At 47.8% G+C, this 27885-nt stretch overlaps 1 protein-coding gene across 1 annotated transcript in view; it reads left to right on the plus strand.

Annotated features, from left to right (window-relative positions):
- kcnh5b (potassium voltage-gated channel, subfamily H (eag-related), member 5b) overlaps nt 1-27885 on the plus strand; it is a 479712-nt gene that overhangs the window by 393237 nt on the left and 58590 nt on the right. The window lies entirely within an intron of this gene.

The following is a 27885-nucleotide window of genomic DNA, read 5'->3' on the forward strand; positions in this document are numbered from 1 at the left end:
AGAAAATGCTGGACGAACTCGGCAGGTCAGGCAGTATCTAAGGAAAGGAATAAACGGTTCACGTTTCAGGCTGAGAATTTTCATCAGGACTGGAAAGGAAGGGAGAAGAAGCCAGGATAAGAAGCTGGGTGGGGTGGGGGTGTGGGGAAGAGCACAAGCTAGAAGGTGATCGATGAAGCCAGCTGAGGAAGAAGGTAGGTGGCTGGAGAAGGGAGATGAAGTGCGAAGCTGGGAAGTTGGGATGAAGAAGGAATCTGATAGGAGATGAGAGTGGACCATGGGAGAAAGGGAAGGCGGAAGGGTACCAGGGAGCAGGTGAAAGAGAAGAGGTAAGAGTTTTAACATCTTGCAGGGTGGTAAAGATTTGAAAACTGCAACTCTTGCCTGGAGTGAGTCTTAAAGAAAGGAGGTGAAAGTGGAGTGGCCATTGTGTGATTGGACGGTATTAGAGTGGTCTGGCTTTGACTCCACAGGCTTGGGTAAGCATAGGCGGAGGTTCTAAGTAAGTTTCTAGTAATTTTTTAAATCAGTAGTACATAGCTAGTGCACTGAGAATGAGTCCAGAGTTAGCAAGATGTTCATTGTGTGAGATGTGGGAACTTTGGGAGACCTCCAATCTCCCAGATAAATACATCTGCACGAAGTGTACCAAACTGCGGCCCCTTAAAGACCATGTTAAGGAACTGGAGTTGCAGCTTGATGAGCTTTGGCTTATATTGGAGAATAAGGAGGTGATAGATAGGAGCTACAGTGAGGTAATCAGCCCTAAGTTGCAGGAGGCAGATATCTGGCTGATTGTTTAGGCAGGGAAAGGGAATAGGCAGCCAGTGCAGAGCACCCCTGTGGCCATTCCCTCAATAATAAGTACATTGCTATTGACACTGTTGGGGAAAGAAGACTGCAATAGTAATAGGGGATTCCATAGTTAGGGGAGCAGACAAGAGACTCTGTGAATGTGATAGACACTGGGATGGTATTTTGCCTCCCAGGTGCCAGGGTCAGGGACGTCTTGGATCGGGTCCACAGCATTCTAAAGGGGGAAGGTGAACAGTCAGATGTGGTGGTACATATTGGTACCAACAACATAGGTAGGAAATGGAAGGAGGTCCTGAAGAGAGAACATAAGGTGTTAGGTAGAATACTGCAAAGCAGTAAACACAAAATATTCTGCAGATGCTGGGGTCAAAGCAACACGCACAACATGCTGGAGGAACTCAGCAGTTCGGACAGCATCCGTGGAAATGGACAGTCAACGTTTCGGGCCAAGACCCGACGAGTCTCGGTCCGAAACGTTGACTGTTCTTTGCCACGGATGCTGCCCGACCTGCTGAGTTCCTCCAGCGTGTTGTGCATACTGCAAAGCAGGGCCTCCAGGGTAGTAATCTCTGGATTCCTGCCTGTGCCATGCACCAGTGAGGTTAAGAATAGGAAGATTTGGTGGATGAATGTGTTGCTGAGGAACTGGTGGAGAGGGCAGGATTTCAGATTTCTGAATCATTGGAATCTCTTCAGGCGAAGGTATGACACAAAAAGGACAGGTTATATCTGATGGGACCAAGTCCTTGTGGGTAGGTTTGATAGAGCTGTTGGAGAAGATTTAAACTAATTAGGCATGGGGATAGAGCCGAGGATAGAACAGTTAGTATACAAGTAGAGGCAGTGTGTAGTGAGACTTTGAGAAAGGACAGGCAGCTGATAGGGCAAAACTGCAGTCAGTGGGATGAGTTGAAGTGGGTGAAAAGGGTGATGAATACAGGACTGAAGGTGTTATATTTGAATGCACACAGTATCCGGAATAAGGTAAATAATCTTGTAGCGCAATTAGAAATTGGCAGATATGATGTTGTGGGCATCACTGAGCCGTGGCTGAAGGAAGATCATAGTTGGGAGCTTACCCTCCACGGATACACATTGTATCAAAAAGACAGAGAGGGTGGTATGGCTCTGCTGGTGAAAAATAAAATCAAATCTTTAGAAAGAGGCTGTATTGGATCAGAAGATGTAAAATCCTTGTGGGTAGAGTTAAGAAACTGCAAATGTAAAAGAGATACTGTTGGGAGTCGTATACAGGTCTCCAAATAGTAGCAAGGATGTGGGATACAAATTACAATGGGAGATAGAAAAGATGTGTAAAAAGGGCTATATTATGATAGTCATGGGGGATTTCAATATGCAAGTAGATTAGGGAAATCCCATGGTGCTGGATTCCCGAGAGAGAGTTTATAGATGGTCTACGAAATTGCTTTTTAGAGCAGCTTGTGGTTGAGCCCACATGAGGAAAGGCAATTCTGGCTTGGGTGTTGTGTAATGAACCAAAATTTGAGTCGGTGGCTGAGGGTAAAGAAACCCTGAGGAAACTGTGATCATAGTATACTAGAATTCACCCTGCAGTGTAAGACAGAGATGATGAAGACAGATGTATTGGCACTACAGTGGAGTAAAGGGAATTATGGAGGCATGAGGGAGGAGAAGGCAAAGTTGATTGTAAGGAGACACTTGCAGAACAGCAATGACAAGGAAAGTCCAAGTCCGCATAAGAACAAAGGATAGGGCATATAACAGAGCAAAAATTAGTGGGGAATTAGAGGATTGGTACGCTTTTAAAACCAACAGAAGGCAACCAAAAAAAATCATAAAGAGAGAAAAGATGAAATATGAGAGAAGCTAGCCAATAATAAAACAAAAGATGCAATAAGATTTTTAAATACATAAAGAGTAAAGAAGAGGCAAGACTGGATATCGGACAGCTGGAAAATGACACTGGAGAGGTAGCAATGGGAGACAAAGGAATGGCAGAGGAACTGAATAAGTATTTTGTCTCAGTCTTCAGTATGCCAGAAGTTTCAGTGTCAGGGGGCAGAAATGGATGTTGGTGCTATTAATAACAAAAAGGTGCTTGGGAAACTGGAAGGTCTGAAGGTAAATAAATCACCTGGAGCACATGAACTACATCCCAGAGTTCTGAAAGTGGTAGGTGAAAAGATTGTGGAGGCATTAGTATCAAGAATCAATATATTCTGACATGGTCCCAGAGGACCTGAAAATTGCAAATGTTACTCCATTCTTTAAGAGGGAGGGAGGCAGAAGGAAGGAAATTATAGGCCAATTAGCCTGATTCAGTGGTTGGGAAGATGTTGGAGTCCATTATTATGGATGAGGTTTCGGGGTACTTGGAGGCACACGATAAAATAGGCCAAAATCAGCATGGTTTCCTTAAGGGAAAATCTTGCCCAACAAATATGTTTGAATTCTTTGAGGAAATAACAGGCAGGATAGACAAAGGTGAATCAGTGGGTGTTGTGTATTTAGATTTTTAGAAGGCCTTTGACAAGATACTGCGCATGAGGCTGCTTAACAAGATTAGAGACAATTGTATTAGAGGTAAGATACTTGTATGGATAGATGGTTGGCTGACTGGCAGGATGCAAAAAATGGGAATAAAAGGGGCCTTTTCTGGTTGACTGCTGGTAACTAGTGGTGTTTCTCAAGGGTCAGGGTTGGGACTCCTTCTTTTCGCATTATATGTGAATGACTTGGATGAAGGAATTGATGGCTTTGCGGCCAAGTTTGCAGATGATACGAAGTTAGGTGGAGGGGCAAGTTATGTGAGGGAGCAGGGAGTCTGCAGAAGGATTTAAACAGGTTGGGAGAAGGGGCAATGAAGTGGTAAATGGAATATAGTGTAGGGAAATGTATGGTCATGTACTTTGGCAGAAGGAATAAGGACATAGACTATCTTCTTAACAGGGAGAAAATTAAAAAATCAGAGGTGCAAAGAGCCTTGAGAGTCTTTATGTAGGATTCCCTGAATGTTAACTTGCATGTTGAGTCTGTGGTAAGGAAGGCAAATGCAATGGTAGCATTCATTCTGAGAGGACTAGAATATAAGAACAAGGATATAATGATGAGGCTTTATAAGTCATTGGTCAGACTGCACCTGGAGTATGGTAAGCTGTTTTGGGCCTCTTATCTATGAAATTATGTGCTGGTATTGGAGGATCACAAGAGTGATTCCGGTTATGAAAGGATTAGCCAATGAGGAGTGTATGATGGCTCTGGGCCTGTACTTGCTGGGGTTTAGAAGAATTAGGGGGGATCTCATTGAAACCGATTGAATATTGAAAGGTCTGGATAGAGTGGATGTCAGAAAGATTTTTCCCACAGTGGTTGAGTCTAGGATCTGAGGGCACAGCCTCAGACTAGAGGGAAATCCACTTAGAACGGAGGTGAGGAGGAATTTCTTTAGCCAGATGGTAGTGAATCTGTGGAATTCATTGCGCCAGACAGCTGTGCAGGCCACATCATTGAGTACATTTAAAGTGTAGCTTGATAGTTTCTTGATTAGTTAGGGCATCAGAGGTTACAGAGAGAAGGCAGGAGAATGGGGTTGAGAGGGATAATATATCAGCCATGATGGAATGGTGGAGCAGAGCAGATGGGCCGAATGGGTTAATTCTGCTCCTTTGTCTTATGTCCTTAATAGGGGAGCCAGAGTGGGGAATGGAAGAAGGTGGAAGGGGGAGGAGGAGATTACCAGAAGTCAGAGAAAGCGATATTAATGCCATCAGGTTGGAGGCTGTCCAGATGGAGTATGTTGTGTATTGTAGGGACTCCTTAATTTCATTAGGTAGAATTCACCCAGACTGTTAAGGGTTAAGCTTGCCATGTATGTTACATGTTATGTTGTACGTTGTTACGTTCTGGTATATTCTTAAATATATATGATGTCAAGATTTGTTGGCGGGTGGCATAAAGTGTACGTTGGAAGTAATTATACTCGTGTCAGTTTTTGTCAACACCCCTACAGTATTGAATTTAAAGTTAAGATTATGGCTTCACAGGATCACTAGCAATTGGCTCACAAATGTGGTACCTAATATTGCTTTCTAATTTGAGGATAAGGTAAGATCATTGGAATTAGAAATGCCCATTGCAAAAATTACAATGGAGTTTAATGATTTCTTCCTAAGGTAGAAAATAATCCAGTTGTGAGAAATCTGACTTATTTTAAAGGAGTTGCTACTTGACAATTTTTCGAGCAATGAAGTGTGTCCACTACCAAGGGCTCTCCTAAAGATTTCACCCCTCACACGCAGCATTATTGAAATGGTGACATACCTAATTTGGAACTGGTCTAATGTCCATATCATTCACCTAACTCTACCAGATACTTGCCATCTAGGTTAAGGTCTTGAGATGGTTGCCAGCTGTTTGCGAAGGGATTAGTTATTCTAATAAAATCAGATCACAGTGTAATCTTTGGGGCCACAATTCCAGCTATAAATTATAGCCAGAGGCGGTGGTGTAGCTCTGTTAGTAAAAAATGAAATCAAATTCTTAGAAAGCGGTGACATTGGATCAGAAGATGTAGAATCCATGTGGGTAAAATGAAGAAACTGCAAAGGTAAAAAGACTCTGAAGGGAGTTATATATAGGTGTCTGAACAGTAGACAGGATGTGGGCTACAAATTACAATGGGAAATAGAAAAGGTATGCAAAAAGGGCAATGTTATGATAGTCATGGGGGATTTCAATATGCGGGTAGATTGGGAATATGATGTTGGTGCTGGATCCCAGAAGAGGGAATTTGTAGAATGCCTTTGTGCCATGTATTCTTCAGACCAGTGTGAGGTGCCAGAGAGTGCAGGCCCCGGCACTCCGATGAACCTGAACATCACTGATTTGTCTTAATTAGAACTTGTCGAGTGACTTTCTAGTCTTTAAGTTTTTCATGCCACTTGTTTTTTTGAATGTGGGTTCCTCGTGCATCCTGTTTTTAGTTTACTGAGTTTTGATTTTGATAGTCGTGTGGTTCCAATGCTATATGCACTATTTAATTTCAACATGACTAACATTCATTGCTGAGCCCTGAATTTGGGTTCCATGTGAATTAATGCTCTGTGTACACTAGCCTTCTTGAGAAAGCACACTTTGAGTCATTTGCTATTCCTCTGTTATGTTCTTAGAATAAATCTTCATTGTTACTTTTACTTTTGCGTCTCAAGTTTACTCTGCATCTGGGTTCATTTACCTGAAGATCTCGTTACACTATGAGATGGCTTTTTAGAGCAGCTTGTGGCTGAGGAATGACAATTCCTCTAGGGGAAAGACAATTTTGGATTGGGTGTTATGTAATGACCCAGATTTGATTAGGGAGCTTAAGATAGAAGAACCCTTAGGAGACAGTGATCATAATATGATAGAATTCACCCTGCAGTTTGAGTAGGATAAGATAAAATCAAATGTATCAGTATTACAGTGGAGTAAAGCGAATTACAGAGGCATGAGAGAGGAGCTGGCCAAAGTCGATTGGAAAGAGACAGTAGCAGGGATGATGATGAAACAACAATGGCTGGAGTTTCTGGGAGAAATTCATAGGGCACAAGAAAGATACATCCCAAAGATGAGGAAGTATTGTAAAGGGAGAATGAGACAACTATGGCTGACAAGGGATGTCAAAGACACTGTAAGAGCAAAAGAGAGGAAAGATATTAGCCTGGATAGAAGATTGGCTGACTGGCAGGATGTAAAGAGTGGGAATAAAGAGGGCATTTTCTGGTTGGCTGATAGTATCTAGTGGTGTGTTGCAGGGGTTGGTTCTTTGGACAACTTTCCACGTTATATGTCAATGATTTGGATGAAGGAATTAATAGTTTGCGGATGATATGAAGATAGATGGAGGAACAGGTAGTATTGAGGAAGTGGGGAGACTGCAGAAGGACTTAGATTGGGAGAATGGACAAAGAAGTAGCAGGTAGAATATAGTGTAGGGAAGTGCATAGTCATGCACTTTGGTAGAAGGAATAAAGACGCAGACTATTTTCTCAATGGGGAGAGATTTCAAAAAATCAGAGGTGCTAAGGGACTTGGGAGTCCTTATGTAGGATTCCCTAAAGGTTAACTTGCAGGTTGAGGGTTGAGTTGATGGTAAGGAAGAAAACTGCAGTGTTAGCATTCATTTTGAGAGGACTAGAATGTAAGAACAAGGATGTCATGTTGAGGCTTTATAAGGCATTGGTCAGACTGCATTTGGAGCATTGTGGGCAGTTTTGGGCCCTTACATAAAAAAAGATGCGCTGACATGGGAGAGAGTCCAGAAGAGGTTCAAGAGAATGATTCGGGGAATGAAAGAGCTAGCTGAACGTTGATGGGTCTGGGCCTATACGCCCTGAAGTTTTGAAGAATGAGTGGGGATCTCATTGAAGCATACCAAATATCAAAAGGCCTAGATAGAGTGGATGTAGAGAGGATCTTATAGAGGATGAGCCTAGGACCAGAGGGCACCATCTCAGAATAGGGGAACATCCATTTAGAGCAGAAATATGGAAAAAAAATTATTTAGCCAGAGGGCAGTGAATCTATGGAATTTATTTCCACAGACAGCCAAGTCATTGGGTATATCTAAAGCGGAGGCTGATAAGTTCTTGATTAATCATGCTGTCAAAGGTTACTTGGAGAAGGCAGGAGAATGGATTTGAGAGGAATAAATCGGCCATGATGGAATGGTGGGTCAAATGGCCTAATTCTGTTCCTACATCTTATAGTATTTGCGGTCTTAAGAATATAATTGTACATGGCAGCAGGTGGCCAAACTAATGAAGGAACTGCAGAAGGGCTATCTCCATCATGGCCCCAGAAGCTTTCATTTATAATCCAGAGAGACTGGAGTGGCCTGCGTGCTTTGGAGAGTTTAAAACTCGCTAAGAAGTTTCTCCATGCCCTTAGCTTCTGATTCTCAGCTGAGACAGTATAGGTTACAGATTTGTCTCCACACTCACAGAATTGCTTCACCTTTAAAACAAGGTCCAAGGTTTCAGAATGGCTTAGGCCCACCAGCAGTAGCAGGAATGGGAACTGGCACCATCTGCTTCCACCCCACCCGTTATTCTGTGGCACCTACAATCAACCCTGACACAAAAATTGTGTTAACAGCATGGAATGTGCTGAAAACATTGATGCCTCGAGCAACTTAGAGAGCTTACTTAACTTTTATCATCAATTTGGTTGCTAGGTTTATTAATTAAACTTCTCTGCTAGTGATACATTTTGCTGGCTGCCTATTGGAATCAATTAATATTTTAGGTTCTGAGGTGAATTTCCTTTGAAGGGCTGTAAAATACCCATGATAAACCCAGAAACGCTTTTGGTTTAAGACACCATTAACTTTACAGTTCCCACTGGTAAATTGAAATTTATGGAGAAACTGTACTTTTGTTACTTATCCATGTGCAATAGCTCATAGGTGCTGAACAAGTGCGATCTGGAATGGGAGAACGTGCAGATAATAAGAAACTTGTATTGGAAACAAAAAGCGGCGGTCAGGGTAGAAAATGAGCTATCACCATGGGTATGTATTAAACAAGGCATAAGGCAAGGCTGTGTTGGCTCGCCGGATTTGTTCAACCTCTACGGAGAATGGATTTTTCGGGAATGCAACCATCAGGATGCAGGCATTCCAATCGGAGGCCGGAAAGTGGATAACAGGTATGCGGATGACACCGCGTTGTTAGCTGACGCGAATGCAAACTGCAAATTATGCTGAATAAAGTGAATGAGAAAAGCCTTGACTATGGACTTAAAATCAACTCTAAGAAAACAAAATCAATGGTGGTAAGCGAAACAAATACTAAAGACTCACTCATGATGGTATCGTTACAAATGAATGGACAAGACATTGAACAGGTGGGAAAGTTTGAATATCTTGGCAGTCGTCTGACATGACGGGAGATGTGAAGTTGAGGTCAGAAGGAGAATAGGTATGGCTAAGACACAGATCATGAAGCTAAAAGATCTACTATGCAATCGGAAGGTAGACATCCAAAGTAGAATCCGCTTCCTCGAGTGTTACGCATGGTCAGTACTGAGGTATGGATCAGAAACATGGACCCTGAAGAAGGATGACATGAAACGAATTAATGCTTTTGAAATGTGGTGCTATCGACGAATGTTGAAGATCAGCTGGGTTAGAGAAAGTTTCAAATGAGAGGGTTTTGTCCGAAGTTGATAGACCACGGGTATTACAGGGGAAGTTTATGAAGTTAAAAGTTGCTTATTGTGGACACGTTACGCGGAGAGATAACATCTTGTCGGACTTGCTATATGAAAAGTACAAGAGCAGGGAGGTTCTACTGCAGTTGTACAAGGCCTTGGTGAGACCACATCTGGAGTACTGTGTGCAGTTTTGGTCCCCTAATCTGAGGAAAGACATTCTTGCCATAGAGGAAGTAAAAAGAAGGTTCACCAGATTGATTCCTGGGATGGCAAGACTTTCATATGATGAAAGACTGGATCGACTAGGCTTATACTCGCTGGAATTTAGAAGATTGAAGGGGGATCTTATTGAAACGTATAAAATTCTAAAGGGATTGGACAGGCTAGATACAGGAAGATTGTTCCCGATGTTGGGCAAGTCCAGAACGAGGGGTCACAGTTTAAAGATAAAGGGAAAGCCTTTTAGGACCGAGATGAGGAAAAACTTCTTCACACGGAGAGTGGTGAATCTGTGAAATTCTCTGCCACAGGAAACAGTTGAGGCCAGTTCATTGGCTATATTTAAGAGAGAGTTAGATTTGGCCCTTATGGCTAAAGGGATCAGGGGGAATGGAGAGAAGGCAGGTACAGGGTTTTGAGCTGGATGATCAGCCATGATCATACTGAATGGTGGTGCAGGCTCGAAGGGCTGAATGGCCTACTCCTGCACCTATTTTCTATGTTTCTATGTTTCTATGTAAAGGTGGAGAGAAAGAAAGGAAGAGGAAGGCAAAGAACAACATGGCTGGATAACATCAAAGATCAGACCAAGCTGGACAAGACCAGGGATGTTCTGGACAAGTGTTGAGACAGAGTGGCGTGGAGGGAAATTGTCTGCCAAATGGAAATTCCAGATGCAACCTAATGAAGATGATGAATAGCTCGGAGATGGTGTTGCTTTTGTGCTGTCTTTCACAAACAAACTGTCATCATGGTCAAATAAACCCAGTGATTAATAGCCTGCAATTGATCATTGCACCAAAAATATCACCATCATTAGATGGCCAGCACCACTGAGTGAGTCTGCTCGTTACAGGACGAACAGGAAAATGGTTGATAATGCCCAAGGTAATATTTCAACTGGGCATTCTTAAACATTTCCAAGCATAGTTCAGGCTATTTTCAAAGACTGCACATTCTGAAGATAATGAGGCCAATAGTAATATTTCAACTGGGCACTCTTAAACATTTCCAAGCAAAGTTCAGGCTATTTTCAAAGACTGCACATTCTGAAGACTAAATAGAAACTACACCACTGATGGAGCTCCCATGCAGCCTTGGTATCTCTGCAGCCAGGCTCGTCCACTGTACGCTGTTCTTCATTGTATGCTGTTCTCCACCGAATGCTGTTCTTCATTGTATGCTGTTCTTCCCTGTATGGTGTACCTCATTGCTGTTTCAGACTTTCCTTCTTGCCCTCCAACTTTCCTTCATCTCGAGCAACAGTGCAAAATACTTTGGAGCAATATCATCACCATATTCCCTTCTACCCCTCCACAGTTTTTGTCGGGGTATAGCTCTACGTTTCCTCTCCTAATTTGGTTTCTGCTGCACCCTGCTCCTTGCCGTTCTGAACATTGCCTCCATCCTCCTGCTGCTCCTGAACATCCTAAACCCTCATGACCCCTTCTCCCTCCTGTACTTCCCTCACATCCACCTCCTCTCCATCCTGTACTTGCCCCCACACCCAAATCCTCTCCCGCCTGTATTTCACCCACACCCACATCCTCTCCCTCCAGAACTTCCCCCACACCCACATCCTGCCCCTCCTGTACTTCCCCCACACCCGCATCCTCTCCCTCCTGTACTTCCTACACACCCACATCCTCTCCCTCCAGTAATTCCCCCACACCCACATCCAGCCCCTCCTGTACATCCTAAATGCTCACATCCTCCTCTCCCTCCTGTACTTCCCCCACATCCACCCCCTCTTCCTCCCGTACATTCCCCACACCCACATCCTCTCCCTCCTGTACTTCCCTCAAACCCAGATCCTCTACCTCCTGTACTTCCCCCCACACCCACATGCTCTCCCCGCTGTACATCCGAAACCCTCACATCCTCCTGCTGCTCCTGTGCATCATAAACCCTCACATCCACCTCTCCCGCCTGTACATCCGAAACCCTCACATCCTCCTCTCCCTCCTGTGCACCCTAAACCCTCACATCCTCCTGCTGCTCCTGTGCATCATAAACGCTCACATCCACCTCTCCCTCCTGTACATCCTAAACCCTCACATCCTCCTCTCCCTCCTGTACATCCTAAAACCTCACATCCCCCTCTCCCTCCTGTACATCCTAAACCCTCACATCCCCCTCTCCCTCCTGTACATCCAAAACCCTCACATCCTCCTCTCCCTCCTGTACATCCTAAACCCTCACATCCTCCTCTCCCTCCTGTACATCCAAACCCTCACATCCTCCTCTCCTCCAATACATACCAAACCCTCACATCCTCCTCTCCCTCCTGTACATCCTAAACCCTCACATCCTCCTCTCCCTCCTGTACATCCTAAAACCTCACATCCCCCTCTCCCTACTGTACATCCTAAACCCTCACATCCCCCTCTCCCTCCTGTACATCCTAAACCCTCACATCCCCCTCTCCCTCCTGTACATACAAAACCCTCACATCCTCCTCTCCCTCCTGTACATCCTAAACCCTCACATCCTCCTCTCCCTCCTGTACATCCTAAACCCTCACATCCTCCTCTCCTCCAATACATACCAAACCCTCACATCCTCCTCTCCCTCCTGTACATCCTAAACCCACACACCCACCTGCTGCTCCTGTACAACTTAAACACTCACATCCTCCTCTCCCTCCTGTACATCCTAAACCCTCACATGCTCCTCTCCCTCCTGTACATCCTAAACCCTCACATGCTCCTCTCCCTCCTGTATATCCTAAACCCTCACATCCTCCTCTCCCTCCTGTACATTCTAAACACTCAAATCCTCCTCTCCCTCCTTAACATTCTAAACGTTCACATCCACCTCTCCCTCCTGTACATCCTAAACACTCACATCCTCCTCTCCCTCCTATACATCCTAAACACTCACATCCTCCTGCTGCTCCTGTACAACCTAAACACTCACATCCTCCACTCCCTCCTGTACATCCTAAACCCTCACATCCACCTCTCCCTCCTATACATCCTAAACCCTCACATCCACCTCTCCCTCCTATACATCCTAAACCCTCACATCCACTCCCTCCTGTACATCGTAAACCCTCACATCCTCACCTACCTCCTGTACATCCTAAACCAGCACATCCTACTCTCCCTCCTGTACATCCTAAACCCTCACATCCTCCTCTCCCTCCTGTACATCCTAAACCCTCACTTCCTCCTCTCCCTCCTGTACATCCTAAACCCTCACATGCTCCTCTCCCTCCTGTACATCCTAAGCCATCACATCCTCCTGTCCCTCCTGTATATCCTAAACCCTCACATCCTCCTCTCGCTCCTGTACATCCGAAACCCACACATCCTCCTCTCCCTCCTGTACATCCTAAACCCTCACAACCTGCTCTCCCTCCTGTACATTCTAAACACTCAAATCCTCCTCTCCATCCTATACATCCAAAACGTACACATCAACCTCTCCCTCCTGTACATCCCAAACCCTCACATCCATTCCCTCCTGTACATCGTAAACCCTCACATCCTCACCTACCTCCTGTACATCCTAAACCTGCACATCCTACTCTCCCTCCTGTACATCCTAAACCCTCACATCCTCCTCTCCCTCCTGTACATCCTAAACCCTAAAATCCTCCTAACCCTCCTGTACATCCTAAACCCTCAAATCTTCGTCTCCCTCCTCTACATCCTGAACCCGCACATCCTCCTCTCCCTCCTGTACGTCCTAAAACCTCACATCCTCCTGGCCCTCCTGTACATTCTAAACACTCAAATCCTCCACTCCCTCCTATACATCCTAAACGTTCACATCCCCCTCTCCCTCCTGTACATCCTGAACCCTCACATCCTCCTCTCCATTCTGTACATCTTAAACACTCACATCCTTTTCTCCCTCCTGTACATCCTAAACCCTCACATCCACTCCCTCCTGTACATCGAAAAAAGGCTCACATCCTCCCCTACATCCTGTACATCCTGAAGCAGCACATCCTCCTCTCCCTCCTGCACATCCTAAACCGTCACATCTTCCTCTCCCTCCTGTACATCCTAAACCCTCAAATCCTCCTCTCCCACCTGTACATCCTAAGCGCTCACATCCTCCTCTCCCTCCCGTACATCCTAAACCCTCACATCGTCCGCTCCCTCCTGTACATCCTAAACCCTCACATTCTCCTCTCCCTCCTGTACATCCTAAACACTCACATCCTCCTCTCCCTGCTGTACATCCTAAACACTCACATCCTCCTGTCCCTCCTGTATATCCTAAAACCTCACATCTTCCTCTCTCTCCTGTACATCCTAAACCCTCACATCCTCCGCTCCCTCCTGTACATCCTAAACCCTCACATCCTCCTCTCCCTCCCGTACATCCTAAACCCTCACATCCTCCTCTTCTCCAATACATACCAAACCCTCACATCCTCCTCTCCCTCCTGTACATCCTAAACCCACACACCCTCCTGCTGCTCCTGTACAACTTAAACACTCACATCCTCCTCTCCCTCCTGTACATCCTAAACCCTCACATGCTCCTCTCCCTCCTGTATATCCTAAACCCTCACATCCTCCTCTCGCTCCTGTACATCCTAAATGCTCACATCCTCCTCTCCCTCCTGTACTTCCCCCACATCCACCCCCTCTTCCTCCCGTACATTCCCCACACCCACATCCTCTCCCTCCTGTACTTCCCTCAAACCCAGATCCTCTACCTCCTGTACTTCCCCCCACACCCACATGCTCTCCCCGCTGTACATCCGAAACCCTCACATCCTCCTGCTGCTCCTGTGCATCATAAACCCTCACATCCACCTCTCCCGCCTGTACATCCGAAACCCTCACATCCTCCTCTCCCTCCTGTGCACCCTAAACCCTCACATCCTCCTGCTGCTCCTGTGCATCATAAACGCTCACATCCACCTCTCCCTCCTGTACATCCTAAACCCTCACATCCTCCTCTCCCTCCTGTACATCCTAAAACCTCACATCCCCCTCTCCCTCCTGTACATCCTAAACCCTCACATCCCCCTCTCCCTCCTGTACATCCAAAACCCTCACATCCTCCTCTCCCTCCTGTACATCCTAAACCCTCACATCCTCCTCTCCCTCCTGTACATCCAAACCCTCACATCCTCCTCTCCTCCAATACATACCAAACCCTCACATCCTCCTCTCCCTCCTGTACATCCTAAACCCTCACATCCTCCTCTCCCTCCTGTACATCCTAAAACCTCACATCCCCCTCTCCCTACTGTACATCCTAAACCCTCACATCCCCCTCTCCCTCCTGTACATCCTAAACCCTCACATCCCCCTCTCCCTCCTGTACATACAAAACCCTCACATCCTCCTCTCCCTCCTGTACATCCTAAACCCTCACATCCTCCTCTCCCTCCTGTACATCCTAAACCCTCACATCCTCCTCTCCTCCAATACATACCAAACCCTCACATCCTCCTCTCCCTCCTGTACATCCTAAACCCACACACCCACCTGCTGCTCCTGTACAACTTAAACACTCACATCCTCCTCTCCCTCCTGTACATCCTAAACCCTCACATGCTCCTCTCCCTCCTGTACATCCTAAACCCTCACATGCTCCTCTCCCTCCTGTATATCCTAAACCCTCACATCCTCCTCTCCCTCCTGTACATTCTAAACACTCAAATCCTCCTCTCCCTCCTTAACATTCTAAACGTTCACATCCACCTCTCCCTCCTGTACATCCTAAACACTCACATCCTCCTCTCCCTCCTATACATCCTAAACACTCACATCCTCCTGCTGCTCCTGTACAACCTAAACACTCACATCCTCCACTCCCTCCTGTACATCCTAAACCCTCACATCCACCTCTCCCTCCTATACATCCTAAACCCTCACATCCACCTCTCCCTCCTATACATCCTAAACCCTCACATCCACTCCCTCCTGTACATCGTAAACCCTCACATCCTCACCTACCTCCTGTACATCCTAAACCAGCACATCCTACTCTCCCTCCTGTACATCCTAAACCCTCACATCCTCCTCTCCCTCCTGTACATCCTAAACCCTCACTTCCTCCTCTCCCTCCTGTACATCCTAAACCCTCACATGCTCCTCTCCCTCCTGTACATCCTAAGCCATCACATCCTCCTGTCCCTCCTGTATATCCTAAACCCTCACATCCTCCTCTCGCTCCTGTACATCCGAAACCCACACATCCTCCTCTCCCTCCTGTACATCCTAAACCCTCACAACCTGCTCTCCCTCCTGTACATTCTAAACACTCAAATCCTCCTCTCCATCCTATACATCCAAAACGTACACATCAACCTCTCCCTCCTGTACATCCTAAACCCTCACATCCATTCCCTCCTGTACATCGTAAACCCTCACATCCTCACCTACCTCCTGTACATCCTAAACCTGCACATCCTACTCTCCCTCCTGTACATCCTAAACCCTCACATCCTCCTCTCCCTCCTGTACATCCTAAACCCTAAAATCCTCCTAACCCTCCTGTACATCCTAAACCCTCAAATCTTCGTCTCCCTCCTCTACATCCTGAACCCGCACATCCTCCTCTCCCTCCTGTACGTCCTAAAACCTCACATCCTCCTGGCCCTCCTGTACATTCTAAACACTCAAATCCTCCACTCCCTCCTATACATCCTAAACGTTCACATCCCCCTCTCCCTCCTGTACATCCTGAACCCTCACATCCTCCTCTCCATTCTGTACATCTTAAACACTCACATCCTTTTCTCCCTCCTGTACATCCTAAACCCTCACATCCACTCCCTCCTGTACATCGAAAAAAGGCTCACATCCTCCCCTACATCCTGTACATCCTGAAGCAGCACATCCTCCTCTCCCTCCTGCACATCCTAAACCGTCACATCTTCCTCTCCCTCCTGTACATCCTAAACCCTCAAATCCTCCTCTCCCACCTGTACATCCTAAGCGCTCACATCCTCCTCTCCCTCCCGTACATCCTAAACCCTCACATCGTCCGCTCCCTCCTGTACATCCTAAACCCTCACATTCTCCTCTCCCTCCTGTACATCCTAAACACTCACATCCTCCTCTCCCTGCTGTACATCCTAAACACTCACATCCTCCTGTCCCTCCTGTATATCCTAAAACCTCACATCTTCCTCTCTCTCCTGTACATCCTAAACCCTCACATCCTCCGCTCCCTCCTGTACATCCTAAACCCTCACATCCTCCTCTCCCTCCCGTACATCCTAAACCCTCACATCCTCCTCTTCTCCAATACATACCAAACCCTCACATCCTCCTCTCCCTCCTGTACATCCTAAACCCACACACCCTCCTGCTGCTCCTGTACAACTTAAACACTCACATCCTCCTCTCCCTCCTGTACATCCTAAACCCTCACATGCTCCTCTCCCTCCTGTATATCCTAAACCCTCACATCCTCCTCTCGCTCCTGTACATCCTAAATCTTCACATCCTCCTCTCCCTCCTCTACATTCTGAACCTGCACATCCTCCTCTCCCTCCTTTACATCCTAAACCCTCACATCCTCCTCTCCCTGCTGTAGATTCCAAACACTCAAATCCTCCTCTCCCTCCTTAACATCCTAAACGTTCACATCCACCTCTCCCTCCTGTACATCCTAAACCCTCACATCCTCCTCTCCCTCCTGTACATCCTAAACCCTCACATCCTCCTGTCCCTCCTGTACATCCTAAACCCTCACATGCTCCTCTCCCTCCTGTACATCCGAAACCCACACATCCTCCTCTCCCTCCTGTACATCCTAAACCCTCACAACCTGATCTCCCTCCTGTACATTCTAAACACTCAAATCCTCCTCTCCATCCTATACATCCAAAACGTACACATCCCCCTCTCCCTCCTGTACATCCAAAACCCTCACATCCATTCCCTCCTGTACATCGTAAACCCTCACATCCTCACCTACCTCCTGTACATCCTAAACCCGCACATCCTACTCTCCCTCCTGTACATCCTAAACCCTCACATCCTCCTCTCCCTCCTGTACATCCTAAACCCTAACATCCTCCTAACCCTCCTGTACATCCTAAACCCTCACGTCCTCCTCTCCCTCCTCTACATCCTGAACCCTCACATCCTCCTCTCCCTCATGTACATCCTAAACCCTAACATTCTCCTAACCCTCCTGTACATCCTAAACCCTCAAATCTTCGTCTCCCTCCTCCACATCATGAACCCGCACATCCTCCTCTCCCTCCTGTACGTCCTAAAACCTCACATCCTCCTGGCCCTCCTGTACATTCTAAACACTCAAATCCTCCTCTCATTCCTGTACATCCTAAACCCACACATCCTCCTCTCCATTCTGTACATCCTAAACCCTCACATCCTCCTCTCCATTCTGTACATCCTAAACCCTCACATCCACTACCTCCTGTACATCGAAAAAAGCCTCACATCGTCCCCTACATCCTGTACATCCTAAAGCAGCACATCCTCCTCTCCCTCCTGCACATCCTAAACCGTCACATCCTCCTCTCCCTCCTGTACATCCTAAACACTCACATCCTCCTCTCCCTGCTGTACATCCTAAACACTCACATCCTCCTGTCCCTCCTGTATATCCTAAAACCTCACATCTTCCTCTCTCTCCTGTACATCCTAAACCCTCACATCCTCCGCTGCCTCCTGTACATCCTAAACCCTCACATCCTCCTCTCCCTCCTGTACATCCTAAACCCTCACATCCTCCTCTCCTCCAATACATACCAAACCCTCACATCCTCCTCTCCCTCCTGTACATCCTAAACCCACACACCCTCCTGCTGCTCCTGTACAACTTAAACACTCACATCCTCCTCTCCCTCCTGTACATCCTAAACCCTCACATGCTCCTCTCCCTCCTGTATATCCTAAACCCTCACATCCTCCTCTCGCTCCTGTACATCCTAAACCTTCACATCCTCCTCTCCCTCCTCTACATTCTGAACCTGCACATCCTCCTCTCCCTCCTTTACATCCTAAACCCTCACATCCTCCTCTCCCTCCTGTAGATTCCAAACACTCAAATCCTCCTCTCCCTCCTTAACATCCTAAACGTTCACATCCACCTCTCCCTCCTGTACATCCTAAACCCTCACATCCTCCTCTCCCTCCTGTACATCCTAAACCCTCACATCCTCCTGTCCCTCCTGTACATCCTAAACCCTCACATGCTCCTCTCCCTCCTGTACATCCGAAACCCACACATCCTCCTCTCCCTCCTGTACATCCTAAACCCTCACAACCTGCTCTCCCTCCTGTACATTCTAAACACTCAAATCCTCCTCTCCATCCTATACATCCAAAACGTACACATCAACCTCTCCCTCCTGTACATCCTAAACCCTCACATCCATTCCCTCCTGTACATCGTAAACCCTCACATCCTCACCAACCTCCTGTACATCCTAAACCTGCACATCCTACTCTCCCTCCTGTACATCCTAAACCCTCACATCCTCCTCTCCCTCCTGTACATCCTAAACCCTAAAATCCTCCTAACCCTCCTGTACATCCTAAACCCTCAAATCTTCGTCTCCCTCCTCTACATCCTGAACCCGCACATCCTCCTCTCCCTCCTGTACGTCCTAAAACCTCACATCCTCCTGGCCCTCCTGTACATTCTAAACACTCAAATCCTCCACTCCCTCCTATACATCCTAAACGTTCACATCCCCCTCTCCCTCCTGTACATCCTGAACCCTCACATCCTCCTCTCCATTCTGTACATCTTAAACACTCACATCCTTTTCTCCCTCCTGTACATCCTAAACCCTCACATCCACTCCCTCCTGTACATCGAAAAAAGGCTCACATCCTCCCCTACATCCTGTACATCCTGAAGCAGCACATCCTCCTCTCCCTCCTGCACATCCTAAACCGTCACATCTTCCTCTCCCTCCTGTACATCCTAAACCCTCAAATCCTCCTCTCCCACCTGTACATCCTAAGCGCTCACATCCTCCTCTCCCTACCGTACATCCTAAACCCTCACATCGTCCGCTCCCTCCTGTACATCCTAAACCCTCACATTCTCCTCTCCCTCCTGTACATCCTAAACACTCACATCCTCCTCTCCCTGCTGTACATCCTAAACACTCACATCCTCCTGTCCCTCCTGTATATCCTAAAACCTCACATCTTCCTCTCTCTCCTGTACATCCTAAACCCTCACATCCTCCGCTCCCTCCTGTACATCCTAAACCCTCACATCCTCCTCTCCCTCCTGTACATCCTAAACCCTCACATCCTCCTCTCCTCCAATACATACCAAACCCTCACATCCTCCGCTCCCTCCTGTACATCCTAAACCCACACACCCTCCTGCTGCTCCTGTACAACTTAAACACTCACATCCTCCTCTCCCTCCTGTACATCCTAAACCCTCACATGCTCCTCTCCCTCCTGTATATCCTAAACCTTCACATCCTCCTCTCGCTCCTGTACATCCTAAACCTTCACATCCTCCTCTCCCTCCTCTACATTCTGAACCTGCACATCCTCCTCTCCCTCCTTTACATCCTAAACCCTCACATCCTCCTCTCCCTCCTGTAGATTCCAAACATTCAAATCCTCCTCTCCCTCCTTAACATCCTAAACGTTCACATCCACCTCTCCCTCCTGTACATCCTAAACCCTCACATTCTCCTCTCCCTCCTGTACATCCTAAACCCTCACATCCTCCTGTCCCTCCTGTACATCCTAAACCCTCACATGCTCCTCTCCCTCCTGTACATCCGAAACCCACACATCCTCCTCTCCCTCCTGTACATCCTAAACCCTCACAACCTGATCTCCCTCCTGTACATTCTAAACACTCAAATCCTCCTCTCCATCCTATACATCCAAAACGTACACATCCCCCTCTCCCTCCTGTACATCCAATACCCTCACATCCATTCCCTCCTGTACATCGTAAACCCTCACATCCTCACCTACCTCCTGTACATCCTAAACCCGCACATCCTACTCTCCCTCCTGTACATCCTAAACCCTCACATCCTCCTCTCCCTCCTGTACATCCTAAACCCTAACATCCTCCTAACCCTCCTGTACATCCTAAACCCTCACGTCCTCCTCTCCCTCCTCTAAATCCTGAACCCTCACATCCTCCTCTCCCTCATGTACATCCTAAATCCTAACATTCTCCTAACCCTCCTGTACATCCTAAACCCTCAAATCTTCGTCTCCCTCCTCTACATCATGAACCCGCACATCCTCCTCTCCCTCCTGTACGTCCTAAAACCTCACATCCTCCTGGCCCTCCTGTACATTCTAAACACTCAAATCCTCCTCTCATTCCTGTACATCCTAAACCCTCACATCCTCCTCTCCATTCTGTACATCCTAAACCCTCACATCCTCCTCTCCATTCTGTACATCCTAAACCCTCACATCCACTACCTCCTGTACATCGAAAAAAGCCTCACATCGTCCCCTACATCCTGTACATCCTAAAGCAGCACATCCTCCTCTCCCTCCTGCACATCCTAAACCGTCACATCCTCCTCTCCCTCCTGTACATCCTAAACCCTCAAATCCTCCTCTCCCACCTGTACATCCTAAGCGCTCACATCCTCCTCTCCCTCCCGTACATCCTAAACCCTCACATCGTCCGCTCCCTCCTGTACATCCTAAACCCTCACATTCTCCTCTCCCTCCTGTACATCCTAAACACTCACATCCTCCTCTCCCTGCTGTACATCCTAAACACTCACATCCTCCTGTCCCTCCTGTATATCCTAAACCCTCACATCTTCCTCTCTCTCCTGTACATCCTAAACCCTCACATCCTCCGCTCCCTCCTGTACATCCTAAACCCTCAGATCCTTCTCTCCCTCCTGTACATCCTAAACCCTCATATCCTCCTCTCCGTACTGTACATCCTAAACCCTCATATCCTCCTCTCCCTCCTGTACATCCTAAACCCTCGCATCCTCCACTCCCTCCTGTACATCCTAAACCCTCACATCCTCCTCTCGCTCCTGTATATCCTGAACCCTCACATCCTCCTCTCCCTTCTGTATATCCTAAACCCTCACATCCTCCTGTCCCTCCTGTACATCCTAAACCCTCACATCCTCCTCTCCATTCTGTACATCTTAAACACTCACATCCTCCTATCCCTCCTGTACATCCTAAACCCTCACATCCACTACCTCCTGTACATCGAAAAAAGCCTCACATCCTCCCCTACATCCTGTACATCCTAAAGCAGCACATCCTCCTCTCCCTCCTGCACATCCTAAACCGTCACATCTTCCTCTCCCTCCTGTACATCCTAAACCCTCACATCCTCCTCTCCCTCCTGTACATCCTAAACCCTCAAATCCTCCTCTCCCACCTGTACATCCTAAGCGCTCACATCCTCCTCTCCCTCCCGTACATCCTAAACCCTCACATCGTCCGCTCCCTCCTGTACATCCTAAACCCTCACATTCTCCTCTCCCTCCTGTACATCCTAAACCCTCACATCTTCCTCTCTCTCCTGTACATCCTAAACCCTCACATCCTCCGCTCCCTCCTGTACATCCTAAACCCTCAGATCCTTCTCTATCTCCTGTACAGCCTAAACCCTCATATCCTCCTCTCCGTCCTGTACATCCTAAAACCTCATATCCTCCTCTCCCTCCTGTACATCCTAAACCCTCGCATCCTCCACTCCCTCCTGTACATCCTAAACCCTCACATCCTCCTCTCGCTCCTGTATATCCTGAACCCTCACATCCTCCTCTCCCTCCTGTATATCCTAAACCCTCACATCCTCCTGTCCCTCCTGTACATCCTAAACCCTCACATCCTCCTCTCCCAACTATACATACGAAGCCCTCACATCCTCCTCTCCCTCCTGTACATCATAAACCCTCACATCCTCCTGTCCCTACTGTACATTCTAAACACTCAAATCCTCCTCTACCTCCTGTACATCCTAAACCCTCACATCCTCCTCTCCATCCTGTACATCCTAAACACTCACATCCTCCTCTCCCTCCTGTACATCTTAAACCGTCACATCCACTCCGTCCTGTACATCGTAAACCTTCAAATTCTCCCCTACCTCCTGTACATCCTAAACCCACACATCCTCCTCTCCCTCCTGTACATACTAAACCCTCACATCCTCCTCTCCCTCCTGTACATCCTAAACCCTCACATCCTCCTCTCCCAACTATACATACTAAGCCCTCACATCCTCCTCTCCCTCCCGTACATCCTAAACCCTCACATCCTCTGCTCCCTCCTGTACATCCTAAACCCTCACAACCTTCTCTCCCTCCTGCAGATCCTAAACCCTCACATCCTCCTCTCCCTCCTGTACATCCTAAACCCTCACATCCTCCTCTCCCTCCTGTACATTCTAAACCCTCACATCCTCCTCTCCCTCCTCTACATCCTGAACCCGCACATCCTCCTATCCCTCCTGTACATCCTAAACCCTCACATGCTCCTCTCCCTCCAGTACATCCTAAACCTTCACATCCTCCTGTCCCTCCTGTATATCCAAAACCCTCACATCTTCCTCTCTCTCCTGTACATCCTAAACCCTCACATCCTCCGCTCCCTCCTGTACATCCTAAACCCTCAGATCCTTCTCTCCCTCCTGTACATCCTAAACCCTCATATCCTCCTCTCCGTCCTGTACATCCTAAACCCTCATATCCTCCTCTCCCTCCTGTACATCCTAAACCCACACACCCTGCTGCTGCTCCTGTACAACTTAAACACTCACATCCTCCTCTCCCTCCTGTACATCCTAAACACTCACATCCTCCTGTCCCTCCTGTATATCCTAAAACCTCACATCTTCCTCTCTCTCCTGTACATCCTAAACCCTCACATCCTCCGCTCCCTCCTGTACATCCTAAACCCTCACATCCTCCTCTCCCTCCTGTACATCCTAAACCCTCACATCCTCCTCTCCTCCAATACATACCAAACCCTCACATCCTCCTCTCCCTCCTGTACATCCTAAACCCACACACCCTCCTGCTGCTCCTGTACAACTTAAACACTCACATCCTCCTCTCCCTCCTGTACATCCTAAACCCTCACATGCTCCTCTCCCTCCTGTATATCCTAAACCCTCACATCCTCCTCTCGCTCCTGTACATCCTAAACCTTCACATCCTCCTCTCCCTCCTCTACATTCTGAACCTGCACATCCTCCTCTCCCTCCTTTACATCCTAAACCCTCACATCCTCCTCTCCCTCCTGTAGATTCCAAACACTCAAATCTTCCGCTCCCTCCTTAACATCCTAAACGTTCACATCCACCTCTCCCTCCTGTACATCCTAAACCCTCACATCCTCCTCTCCCTCCTGTACATCCTAAACCCTCACATCCTCCTGTCCCTCCTGTACATCCTAAACCCTCACATGCTCCTCTCCCTCCTGTACATCCGAAACCCACACATCCTCCTCTCCCTCCTGTACATCCTAAACCCTCACAACCTGATCTCCCTCCTGTACATTCTAAACACTCAAATCCTCCTCTCCATCCTATACATCCAAAACGTACACATCCCCCTCTCCCTCCTGTACATCCAAAACCCTCACATCCATTCCCTCCTGTACATCGTAAACCCTCACATCCTCACCTACCTCCTGTACATCCTAAACCCGCACATCCTACTCTCCCTCCTGTACATCCTAAACCCTCACATCCTCCTCTCCCTCCTGTACATCCTAAACCCTAACATCCTCCTAACCCTCCTGTACATCCTAAACCCTCACGTCCTCCTCTCCCTCCTCTAAATCCTGAACCCTCACATCCTCCTCTCCCTCATGTACATCCTAAACCCTAACATTCTCCTAACCCTCCTGTACATCCTAAACCCTCAAATCTTCGTCTCCCTCCTCTACATCATGAACCCGCACATCCTCCTCTCCCTCCTGTACGTCCTAAAACCTCACATCCTCCTGGCCCTCCTGTACATTCTAAACACTCAAATCCTCCTCTCATTCCTGTACATCCTAAACCCTCACATCCTCCTCTCCATTCTGTACATCCTAAACCCTCACATCCTCCTCTCCATTCTGTACATCCTAAACCCTCACATCCACTACCTCCTGTACATCGAAAAAAGCCTCACATCGTCCCCTACATCCTGTACATCCTAAAGCAGCACATTCTCCTCTCCCTCCTGCACATCCTAAACCGTCACATCCTCCTCTCCCTCCTGTACATCCTAAACCCTCAAATCCTCCTCTCCCACCTGTACATCCTAAGCGCTCACATCCTCCTCTCCCTCCCGTACATCCTAAACCCACACATCGTCCGCTCCCTCCTGTACATCCTAAACCCTCACATTCTCCTCTCCCTCCTGTACATCCTAAACACTCACATCCTCCTCTCCCTGCTGTACATCCTAAACACTCACATCCTCCTGTCCCTCCTGTATATCCTAAACCCTCACATCTTCCTCTCTCTCCTGTACATCCTAAACCCTCACATCCTCCGCTCCCTCCTGTACATCCTAAACCCTCAGATCCTTCTCTCCCTCCTGTACATCCTAAACCCTCATATCCTCCTCTCCGTACTGTACATCCTAAACCCTCATATCCTCCTCTCCCTCCTGTACATCCTAAACCCTCGCATCCTCCACTCCCTCCTGTACATCCTAAACCCTCACATCCTCCTCTCGCTCCTGTATATCCTGAACCCTCACATCCTCCTCTCCCTTCTGTATATCCTAAACCCTCACATCCTCCTGTCCCTCCTGTACATCCTAAACCCTCACATCCTCCTCTCCATTCTGTACATCTTAAACACTCACATCCTCCTCTCCCTCCTGTACATCCTAAACCCTCACATCCACTACCTCCTGTACATCGAAAAAAGCCTCACATCCTCCCCTACATCCTGTACATCCTAAAGCAGCACATCCTCCTCTCCCTCCTGCACATCCTAAACCGTCACATCTTCCTCTCCCTCCTGTACATCCTAAACCCTCACATCCTCCTCTCCCTCCTGTACATCCTAAACCCTCAAATCCTCCTCTCCCACCTGTACATCCTAAGCGCTCACATCCTCCTCTCCCTCCCGTACATCCTAAACCCTCACATCGTCCGCTCCCTCCTGTACATCCTAAACCCTCACATTCTCCTCTCCCTCCTGTACATCCTAAACCCTCACATCTTCCTCTCTCTCCTGTACATCCTAAACCCTCACATCCTCCGCTCCCTCCTGTACATCCTAAACCCTCAGATCCTTCTCTATCTCCTGTACAGCCTAAACCCTCATATCCTCCTCTCCGTCCTGTACATCCTAAAACCTCATATCCTCCTCTCCCTCCTGTACATCCTAAACCCTCGCATCCTCCACTCCCTCCTGTACATCCTAAACCCTCACATCCTCCTCTCGCTCCTGTATATCCTGAACCCTCACATCCTCCTCTCCCTCCTGTATATCCTAAACCCTCACATCCTCCTGTCCCTCCTGTACATCCTAAACCCTCACATCCTCCTCTCCCAACTATACATACGAAGCCCTCACATCCTCCTCTCCCTCCTGTACATCATAAACCCTCACATCCTCCTGTCCCTACTGTACATTCTAAACACTCAAATCCTCCTCTACCTCCTGTACATCCTAAACCCTCACATCCTCCTCTCCATCCTGTACATCCTAAACACTCACATCCTCCTCTCCCTCCTGTACATCTTAAACCGTCACATCCACTCCGTCCTGTACATCGTAAACCTTCAAATTCTCCCCTACCTCCTGTACATCCTAAACCCACACATCCTCCTCTCCCTCCTGTACATACTAAACCCTCACATCCTCCTCTCCCTCCTGTACATCCTAAACCCTCACATCCTCCTCTCCCAACTATACATACTAAGCCCTCACATCCTCCTCTCCCTCCCGTACATCCTAAACCCTCACATCCTCTGCTCCCTCCTGTACATCCTAAACCCTCACAACCTTCTCTCCCTCCTGCAGATCCTAAACCCTCACATCCTCCTCTCCCTCCTGTACATCCTAAACCCTCACATCCTCCTCTCCCTCCTGTACATTCTAAACCCTCACATCCTCCTCTCCCTCCTCTACATCCTGAACCCGCACATCCTCCTATCCCTCCTGTACATCCTAAACCCTCACATGCTCCTCTCCCTCCAGTACATCCTAAACCTTCACATCCTCCTGTCCCTCCTGTATATCCAAAACCCTCACATCTTCCTCTCTCTCCTGTACATCCTAAACCCTCACATCCTCCGCTCCCTCCTGTACATCCTAAACCCTCAGATCCTTCTCTCCCTCCTGTACATCCTAAACCCTCATATCCTCCTCTCCGTCCTGTACATCCTAAACCCTCATATCCTCCTCTCCCTCCTGTACATCCTAAACCCACACACCCTGCTGCTGCTCCTGTACAACTTAAACACTCACATCCTCCTCTCCCTCCTGTACATCCTAAACACTCACATCCTCCTCTCCCTCCTGTACATCCTAAACACTCACATCCTCCTCTCCCTCCTGTACATCCTAAACCCTCACATCCTCCTCTCCCTCCTGTACATCCTAAACCCTCACATCCTCCTCTCCCTCCTGTACATCCTAAACCCTCACATCCTCCTCTCCTCCTGTACATCCTAAACCCTCACATCCTCCTCTCCCTCCTGTACATCCTAAACCCACACACCCTCCTGCTGCTCCTGTACAACTTAAACACTCACATCCTCCTCTCCCTCCTGTACATCCTAAACCCTCACATGCTCCTCTCCCTCCTGTACATCCTAAACCCTCACATCCTCCTGTCCCTCCTGTATATCCTAAACCCTCACATCCTCCTCTCGCTCCTGTACATCCTAAACCATCACATCCTCCTCTCCCTCCTCTACATCCTGAACCCTCACATCCTCCTCTCGCTCCTGTACATCCTAAACCATCACATCCTCCTCTCCCTCCTGTAGATTCTAAACACTCAAATCCTCCTCTCCCTCCTTAACATCCTAAACTTTCACATCCCCCTCTCCCTCCTGTACATCCTAAACACTCACATCCTCCTCTCCCTCCTGTACATCCTAAACCCTTCCTTCCCTACATCCTGCACATCCTCCTCTCCCTCCTGTACATCCTAAACCCTCACGTCCTCCTCTGTGTCCTGTACGTCCTAAACCCTCACATCCTCCTCTCCCTCCTGTACATCCTAAACCCTCACATCCTCCTAACCCTCCTGTACATCCTAAACCCTCACATCCTCCTCTCCCTCCTGTACATCCTGAACCCTCACGTCCTCCTCTCCCTCCTGTACATCCTAAACCCTCACATCCTCCTCTCCCTCCTGTACATCCTAAACCCTCAAATCTTCGTCTCCCTCCTCTACATCATGAACCCGCACATCCTCCTCTCCCTCCTGTACGTCCTAAAACCTCACATCCTCCTGGCCCTCCTGTACATTCTAAACACTCAAATCCTCCTCTCATTCCTGTACATCCTAAACCCTCACATCCTCCTCTCCATTCTGTACATCCTAAACCCTCACATCCTCCTCTCCATTCTGTACATCCTAAACCCTCACATCCACTACCTCCTGTACATCGAAGTACATCCTAAACCCTCACATCCTCCACTCCCTCCTGTTCATCCTAAACCCTCGCATCCTCCTCTCCCTCTTGTACATCCTCAACCTTCACATCCTCCTCTCCCTCCTGTACATCCTAAACCCTCACATCCTCCTCTCTCTCCTGTACA

Source organism: Mobula hypostoma, chromosome 1, assembly GCF_963921235.1.
Source record: "Mobula hypostoma chromosome 1, sMobHyp1.1, whole genome shotgun sequence".
NCBI classification, from domain to species: Eukaryota; Metazoa; Chordata; class Chondrichthyes; order Myliobatiformes; family Myliobatidae; genus Mobula; species Mobula hypostoma.